Here is a 9,604-nt window from a genome sequence, read left to right as displayed (position 1 = left end):
CGGACATCAAGGGTCAGTTGCCCTAAAGGCTTGAGAGGTATGTCGGCAATACCTTTTATGGAGGTCTCGGAGGGTTGAAGCTTTGAACGTTCTTCATTGCTTGAACGGTTGAAGAACTTCTCAAACATGATTTCAGTGGCTGCACTAGTGTCTATGTATGCTCTGCTTGTTCGTAGTGTACCCACAGATGCTTCAACCACAAGGGGGTTTGAGAGTGGGTCCTTTTCTGTTGGAGGAAAACAAACATACTGAAGCTCCCAAGTTTCAAACCGCTGCCGTTTGTAAGGAACCCTTCCATCAAAATCCACCATGTTAACTTCCTTGCCATTTTCTTCGGCCATCTTGTCCCTTACTCCCTTCACTAAGTGAGCAAGTTCTCCAGACTTGACGGCCTCTTCGATCCTCTTTTTGAGTTGGAAGCAGTCATTAATGGTGGCCCTTCTCTTCATGAAATTCACAGAATTGGGTGGAATTTTCGTTCTTCTTACTTTTAGGGATAGGCCTGGGAGGTCGGAAGCTTTGCTTCACTTCCTCTGCGGCAAGAATCTCTTGAGGGGTCAAGAGGTGTGAAGTTTGTGGCCTTCTCCCTGCTTGGAGGGTTTTGGCTTTCAGACCTTCACTGCTCTGAACCCCTTTGGCGTCTGTCATAGGAGTTAAAGTTTTCCCTTTTCCTGGCTGGGCTGTTACCACGCCAACTAGATCCCCTTTTTCTTTGTTCTTTTATGTCTACAGCCTCCTCTCCTCTGATGTGGGCTTTAGCCCTTTCGAGAGCTTCTTCTAAGGTTTTTGGCAGGGACTTGTTGAAATCCCTGGAAAGGTACTTGGAGGTTATCGCATTCATGAAACTGGCGACTCTCATCTTTTCGTCTTCCCCCACATACGTTAGACCTTCCTTTTTGTACCTTTCTATGAATTCTTGAAGGCTCTCGTCATCCCTTTGTTTTATCTGGAAGATTACTGTAGCATCCTTAACGTATCGCCTTTGCTGGGAGAAGTTGGCTAGGAACCCCTTGTTAAGGTTATCGAAGTTCGAACGCTTCGGGTAGGTAAATCATTGAACCAGATTCTGACCGAGCCGACAAGGGTTTGCATGAACATTAGACAACATTCAGCATTTGACCATTTCTCAATCCTAGCAGCACCAGTAAAGATCTGAAGATGGTCTTCATGATCTTCAGTCCCATCATATGTTTTGATATGGGACGGCATTTTGATCTTTGTTTGGAAATCATAGTCAGCGATTTGCTGAGAGAAACATGACAAGTTGCTTGGTTTATATGGCTTGGCCAGATCTTCTTCCACTCTTGCTCCTGTGTTGCTATTGTTATTGTTGTTCCCTTGGGTGGCTAACACTTGGTTAATAAAGTGTTGCCACGGAAAGCTTGCCATCATCTGGGGCATTAGGTTGAAGCCTTGAAGGCTTCCAGGTGCAACTGAGCAGTTTATCCCCAAGGGAGTACTCATAACGGCACTCCGTGCCAAGAGAAGCACAGACAAAGCTTGTTCCCATGCAGTAGTTGTTGAGGGTGGAAGGCTTGCTACCGGAGATTGTCGGAGCTGATCCAAAGTCAACTCGTGCCCCAAGGGAGCACCGGTTGCAATTAGTTGGGAAGAAAAGAGAGGAAAAGACGTTGGATCTGACCTCGTGTACAAATATGGGTTATGATTTGGAGGAAGATTGCTGGGACCAGCCTCATTCCTAGACGTGGTTGGTTGTGAGCTTGCAAAAGGAAGAGGGGGAGGCCCCGGAGATAGTGATGGTTCTGGTTCGTCATAATCCAGATGGATCCTCACTCCCTTGTCTCGTTCCCTACTCACGTGTTGGTTAAGGAGAGACCTTAACTCGAGAAAGTTATTAGCAACTCCTTCAGGTGTAAGATCGATACGTGAGGGAGTGTTAAAGGCACCAACGTTGGAAAATGGTACTCCGGAACGAGACGGTGTTGGCGTTTGGAAAGTGAGAAACTCGGGGTATGTTGCTCTGGTTGGAGTGCTTCCCGGTGTTGAGATAGAGGTTGTTATAGCCACAGGAGTTTGGCTAGTGTTCGGGGTAGAGGTACGAGGGACTTGGTTAACCTCTCCCGGAGACTCACCCTCCGACATGCTGATTCTTGAACAGAAATGGAGCTACACTACTAGGTCTTTTGAAGAAAATTGGTGGCATAGCCCCACGGTGGGCGCCAACTTGTTGATGCAACAAATATTAGACCAATGATAGTAGCTGGGCTGGTTAGGCAAAAGGGTTGAAGGGTTTAATTTTACCTAACGCAGGTCGTGGGGTCCCCCCACGTTTGCAAGACGTGGAGAGAGGTTCACTAATTGGATTTTGTTATTTGCTTAAGATCCTTCACTGAAACGTGTTCAGCTTCGGATGTGGGAGCAAAGAGAATGTGTGTGTTGAATGTGAGGAAAAGTGACTTGCATGGAACAAGTACTCAAGAACAATGACCAGAAATCCCAAGGGAATCAGGGCTGATCGGAGAATGTCCTGAGCACTAAATGAAGTGTCACATTTATAGAGGAAGTTATCGTTCAAAGAGGAAACTATTGACTAGTGAACATGCTTGCAGTGGAGGACTTGCCCTTTTGGGGGTTAAAGCCTTTTGACCTGCGGATAAAAGACTGTATTCTGTGGACTTGTCTCACTTTTGCGGCTAGGAAAGTTGGTAAAGCAATCAGAGATGTGACCATTTACTGTTCATGTATTGCTTTGTCCTAGCTCCCGGGTTTTTAACCTTTGAACCCTTTAAGCTTTAATGTGACTAAGTCATTTTATTTGGTCTTGGGCTACCTCCGTCATCAAACTCTATTTTATATAGATCTAATGGTTCACAATACGATGAAGCACTGATATGCATACATCACTCGCATAGCATACATCATACAGTAACTCAAATGTACAATATTATACAAACAAACTAATGGGTAACTGCCGCGCTTTGGGATAGGTTTGAAAAGTAGATATGGCGGAAGGTTTAAATTTGTAACGTTCGATTCGATGACTTTTACATTAGCATTAACCTTGTAAACAAATAATCATGTCGAAATGTTAACAAAAATAAGCATATAATGACGGTCGATTTTAAACAAGGTTTACATTAATATATTAACCCCACGAAAAAAGTTCGAATTGAAACTTCGATAAAAATAAACACGCAGTGGGTCAATTTAGGACAATGTTATAGTGAAACGTATTTGAAAATAAGATAAAACTAATGATGAAAATTAGAAAGATTTTGAAAACTTTAATATCTTATTAAAATGATAATAAAAAACCATCTAAATATTATTATTTTTTTTTTAAAGAAGAAAACAACACCTATAAAAGAACATCAAAAAACAAAAAAAAAATGATGACTTGTTCGTCTGTGTTCGATGACTTGTACATTATCACACACAACTCCATTTTAAACAAAATTCAGAGTAATCGATTGGTTTGAGTTCTCACTTCTTCTTTTAAATTATAGTCATTCGTCTCCTTTAAACATATTGTAATACTCTATTAAATGTTTCACATTAATCTAGACATATCTAGTGTGTTGTAATGTGAGTAATATCTGAACGAGTATAGACTTGAACTTACATGAGACTTCTTATTAATGAAGTATAAGAAATAAACTCATTGATCATGTTATCCTCTAAAGGAGCGTATTATTGTTTGTTACATGTGTAAGGGCCCATTTATCCTCTAAAAATCGCTACTTTTTTTATTTAAAAAAAATTTCAAAAAAAAATTGTAGTTACACATGTGTACTATTACACATATGCACTACCAAAAAAAATGAGAAAAAGTTTTTTTTTATATACCTAAAATAGTGAAAATTGGTATGCAGAAAAAAAAAAATTTGTATGTTTTTTTTGGCTTTTTTAGTTAGTTTTCAAGTTTTCACGATAACTATTGGTTTTCATTTGAACCTTCCCCTTAATTACTATACATAGATTATACAATATGTTTAAATTACACTTTCCACTAAGTTTATTTTTATGAAATTAACAATGATATGGTTGATATGATAAGAGAGTAATGAAGGACGGACGTGTAAGATTTGTTGCCGAGAGAAGTTGTCGGTATTCCCCTACAAGTGCAGAAGTTCCACATGCCCACAAAGTCAAAAAGAAGCAACCAACCACCCAACCAACCAACCCCCATTTCCATTATCCAAAATCTTTATAAGTTTTATTATTTTTTCGATATCGTCAAGGGCCAATGCTAAACGACAAAGTAGAATCTAACTTTTCATTCACAAGGTGTATACAATGTTACTTCTTTAATTCACAAGATGTATACAATGTTAGTTCTTTAATTCACAAGATCTATACAATGTTAGTTCTTTGATAGAGGCAGTAAAAATCATGTCACGTGAAGAGTCAAAACTAACATCCTTGAATGAAATTTATATTTTTGTTTTGTCTGAGTGAGATATCTTTAAATCTAACTAAATGGATCAAATGAGCTAGCGGGGTGTAAACGGATTGAATTCTTAGAAAAGAGTTACAGTCCCTAGTCACTGTAGCATTAGGTTGGTGAGTTGTACTTAAAAAATGAATGGGTTTTTTTATTAATTTAAATTTAAGTGGGAGGGGGTCGCCCTCTTTATATTTAGTACAATCAAAGAAGATCATTTAGTTAAATATGTCAACTAGAACCTGTCATGACAGAGTTTTCACCTCAACTATTGTTTGAGTTAGATATCTTTAAATTGATCAAATGAGTTAGCGGGGTATAAATGGATTGACTGCTTAGAAAAGAGTTACAATCAAACTGTAGCATTAGGTTAGTGAGTTGTACTTAAAGAAATGAATGGTTTTTTTTTTTTTATTAATTTAAATTTAAGTGGGCAGGGATCACCCTCTTTAAATTTAGTACAACCAAAGAAGATCATTTAGTTAAATATGTCAACCGAAACCTGTCGTGACAGAGTTTTCACCTCAACTAAAGGTGGTAATAGGATTTTGTGTTAGATAAGCAGGGCCGGCTTTGGGCCCGGCAAACCCGTGCCGACGCTCGAGGCCCAAAATTTCAAAGGGCCCGAAAAATATTTATAAGCTTATATATATTTATTAAATTATATATTTAGTATATTCATCTGTTTAATATGCAAAGAAATATTGGTGATATAGTGGCAAAAACCATTTTAAAATAATGCAAAGGTCTCAAGTTCGAATCTTTGCTTCATCACTAAGTTTTTATTTTTGTAATTCATTTACCCTTAACCATAATTTTGGGCCCAATTCTTTACGTCGTCCGAGGCCTAAATTTTTTCAAGAGTTTTCGAGGACGGCTCTGTAGATAAGGAGTTAAAATATAGGGATATTAGATTTAAATAACCTTAACTTTCACTAGTTGGTCGATAACACTCCCAACATTCTATTTGCACCACACCACTTCCAATTTTCAACTTATTTTCCTATAACACTCCCAAACTAACCCAACACTAACCCAGTTTGCTAACATAACCTGCCACGTCACCAAACCAGTGCCACATCAGCTGCCACGCCATTAAAAAAAGCCACGTCGAACGCCACATCATCAAAACAGCCAACTCAAATGCCACGTCATCAAGAAATGCCACGTCACCACATATGTGCCACATCAGCAAAAAAAACTAACTGGGTTAATGTTTAATTAGTTTGGGAGTGCTAGAGAAAAATAAGTTGAAAGTTGGAAGTGGCGTGATACAAATCGAAAGTTGAGAGTGTTATTGGCCAATTGGTGAAAGTTAAGATTATTTAAACCCAATATTCCTAAAATATACGACTTTTAATCGAATTGAATTTTTATTTGTGCTCCTAATTATTACCTTATCTCTTAAAAACAAAGGTCCGCAAACCTTTGTCTTTAAGCCCTTAACCTTTACAAACTTACAAATCTAACCCCTGCAGTTCTAACTCCTCAACTTTTCACAAATAGAAATTCTGAACCCTAAGCTTTTACTTTCTAACTCAAAGACTTCTAATTTTTTCATTTCACATCCTCAAACTAAATAAGTTACAAATTCATTTCAAACTTTTGGTAATTGACAACTTTAACCTGCCAACCTTTTCTACTTAATAACGTGATGACTCATTTTATATGAATTGCTTTTACGACTTTAGACCATAGCGTGTCACACATTAATATACTTTTTAATCTATTTCTAACCATGTTAATGCCTACGTTACTATTACGACTTTACTCGATTGTCTAAATTATTGTTACAACGTTACACTAAGTTAGATCGAATAAGTTGAAACACGTGTTTTCATATGATTAATGTATCAAATAACGTACCGCCAACCATAAACAACTAAGGTGTTGCTGTCGTAATACGTGGCGTCTGACAGTTTTGACGTACATGTCGGTTTAAATTCACGTTCCAACGTAAACGAATCACATTTTGACATAAACTTTTTTCTGAAACGATTCTCGTCAAATATAATACGTTTTTATACTTGTTTTATGTACATTTGTAAATTGTGTTCAAAAGCGAGTCGGGTCAAATATAATATATTTTCATTCGATGGTGACATAATTTTTTTAGAAAGGAGTCGGGTCAAACATACGGTATAAATTCAAGTTACTTTAACTTTCGACGCCATCACATTTCATAAATAATGAACTTTTTACATATAACTATTAAAAACTATTGTGTTAAAAATCATAGACTTTTGGTTTTAAGCACTTACATATAATATAATAATAATAATAATAATAATAATAATAATAATAATAATAATAATAATAATAATAATAATAATAATAATAATAATAATAATCTATACTATATAATAAAAAAACCAATTGAGAGACACTTGTCATTATTTTAGTGCATCGTTAATTATTGATAATTATTATTTAATTTAAATTATTAAATTTAATATATGTTTCATACATTTAAGAAATTACAGATAAAGTTCCATAAAATATCTTATTATTTATTTATATTAATTACCAGGTTAGAAATTATATCTTAATTCCTTAATTGTAGATAATTATTATGTAATTTAAATTATTAAATTTAATATATGTTTCTCATATTTAATTATAGATATATTTAATTATAAATAATTATATCATAAACAAAATAAATATAATATAACACTTTTCAAAAATTATTATTAAACGTTGCAAAAAAAAATATAATAAAAATAAACTTATCAAAGGAAGATAAGATATTTGATTTTGATAAACTAGGTTATACGCCCATCATCAAATGATATAACCGAAAATAAAAAAATGTACAACAATATATAATTAAATATTCTATTATAATTGTCACTAATTAATTAGTAGACGTCATAACAACATCATACTAATAAATTTATCCAAAAACAATCATACTAATAACTTTATCCAAAAACAACCATGCTTTTTAACTCACATCAAGATATTTAAATTTTAAAGTTATATTACTTAATAATTACCGATAATTTATACTTATCTAATTAATTTAAATATTATTTTGTAGCTATAAGTGTATCTAATTGGCTAATTGATATATGCCTAATCTGGACATTTCAACATTTTCTTAGAATTAATAAATTAAGACCACTATTATTTAAATAAAACTTGGGTTATTAAATGTATATTCACATAAGTGTTAAAACTCGTAAGAAAGTTGATAATACAGTTTGCCTTCTAATCGATGGTTCAAATGCTTTCATATTTATAAAGTTGACAAACATCACAAGTTTTGATCATAAATGACACAAAATTTTGTTTGAATATAAGAAAAACGTCTTAAAATATCGTTTTATAATTGTTAAATCTTCGTTATTAACTATTTGATTTTTTTATTTACTTAACTCGTGTAATACACGGGGTTATAACCTAGTAATAATAATATGAATTTTGATATGTTGATCTATTTAAACTTTTGACGTATTTAGTTTATTCAATTTCTAATATTTACATGTTTAAAAAAGAACTTAAATCTGGATATTAGAAGTAAATGTGTTAAAGTTACTATTTTACTATAATAAATATATTTAAATGTGTAAATAAAAACTACAAAATCTATTAGAGGATTTATCATGAATCATCATCTATCATCCAAATCGATAGTTCTGGCATTACCTAACTACAAGCATATACTCGCATACATTATTGGTTCCATGACCCTTTATCCGACAATGAAAGGTAGCGGTGGATGGATGTAGGGTTTCAACCTAGAATATGCACTTATCATAAGATTTTTTTTAGCTTTAAATCTACAAATATATACAGGTATATTAGGTTTTCTCACATGACCTTCAAGTTCTGCGATATATTGTTTCTAGAGAATGTTTGTTTTCTCGCATGACCTTCATTTGCTTTTGACTTGTATTTTAAAATCGTGTCACATTCCAACTCTCAATGTAATAAATATTTTTCGTTCTAATTTCTCACTACTTTGCAACCAGAAGTTTATGGCTTTGTTTTTAGTAGGGGTATTCCTAAACTGTATTACCAGCAACTACCTAAATTGAAGCAAATCGACATGTTTGTGATTTATACGGGTCGTTTAATGCTTTGAAAAACCATTAAACCTTTACTTAATTATATTTTGTTCATATTTAGAACTAGCCTAAGATCCCGCGAGCTTCGCGGGTGGCTTAACACAAACATATAATATATACTGGCAATGAGATGAACTTTGTAATGAAAGAACTTTTCAATATAAACGTATAAAAATATGATTTTTCTAACTTAGGTAAATATGTTTTGATTCATTTTTTATAGGTATTGAGATGTTATTGTACAAATGATTTTGTAGCAATTTTTAGAACCCGGATAGATTTCATTTTTTTAATTATTTTTTTATAACTTTGGTTATTTGATATATATTTTCTTAAATAAAGCATTTTTAACCAGTTTTGACCTTAACGTATATTGAGCAGGACACATATTGACATGAACCTATTTTGAGCAAAACCCGTTTTGACTGACCCGAACCTATTTTGACCTTAACATATATTGAGCAGAACACATATAATCAATGAAATAAATCATAGTAAAGCTATTTATGATTAACACATAACTAAATCTAAATCGTTAATTTAATATATTTTTAAACAAATACCTCTTTTCCTATTTATCTTATATTAAATATATAAATAATCTATCTAAAAGAAACCGACTTTTGGACACGTGTCATTCATTGAAAGAATCCTCAAATATATATTTATCTTATAGTAACTAAATAAATAATAAATTAATATTAAATCTTATCATACTTAAATAAAATATTATCCTCAAATCTAAATTGTTTATTTAATATATTTTTTAAACAAATACCTCTCTTTCCTACTTATCTTATATTAAATATATATAAATAATAAATCAATATTAATTCTATCCTAATTTATTAAAAATGTAATTTTTTTTATTATTTGGTAACAAAATTATATTTATTCAACTCGACTAAAAAGCGGGGTTTTTAAAAATTTAACTTTTTTTATTATTTACTATACAATGTTACATTTATATAACCCGTGTAATACATGAAGTTTTTAAAGATATAACTTTTTATCATTTGCTATGTAAAGGGAGTTATTCAACACATGTAATACACGAGGTTTTTAAGGATATCATTTTTTTATTATTTGGTAGATTTTTCAACCCGGCTATACATGGGTTTTTTAA

Source organism: Helianthus annuus, chromosome 2 (genome assembly GCF_002127325.2).
Source record: "Helianthus annuus cultivar XRQ/B chromosome 2, HanXRQr2.0-SUNRISE, whole genome shotgun sequence".
NCBI classification, from domain to species: Eukaryota; Viridiplantae; Streptophyta; class Magnoliopsida; order Asterales; family Asteraceae; genus Helianthus; species Helianthus annuus.
The sequence above is the reverse complement of the archived record's forward strand: the minus strand, read 5'-3'. Positions refer to the sequence as shown.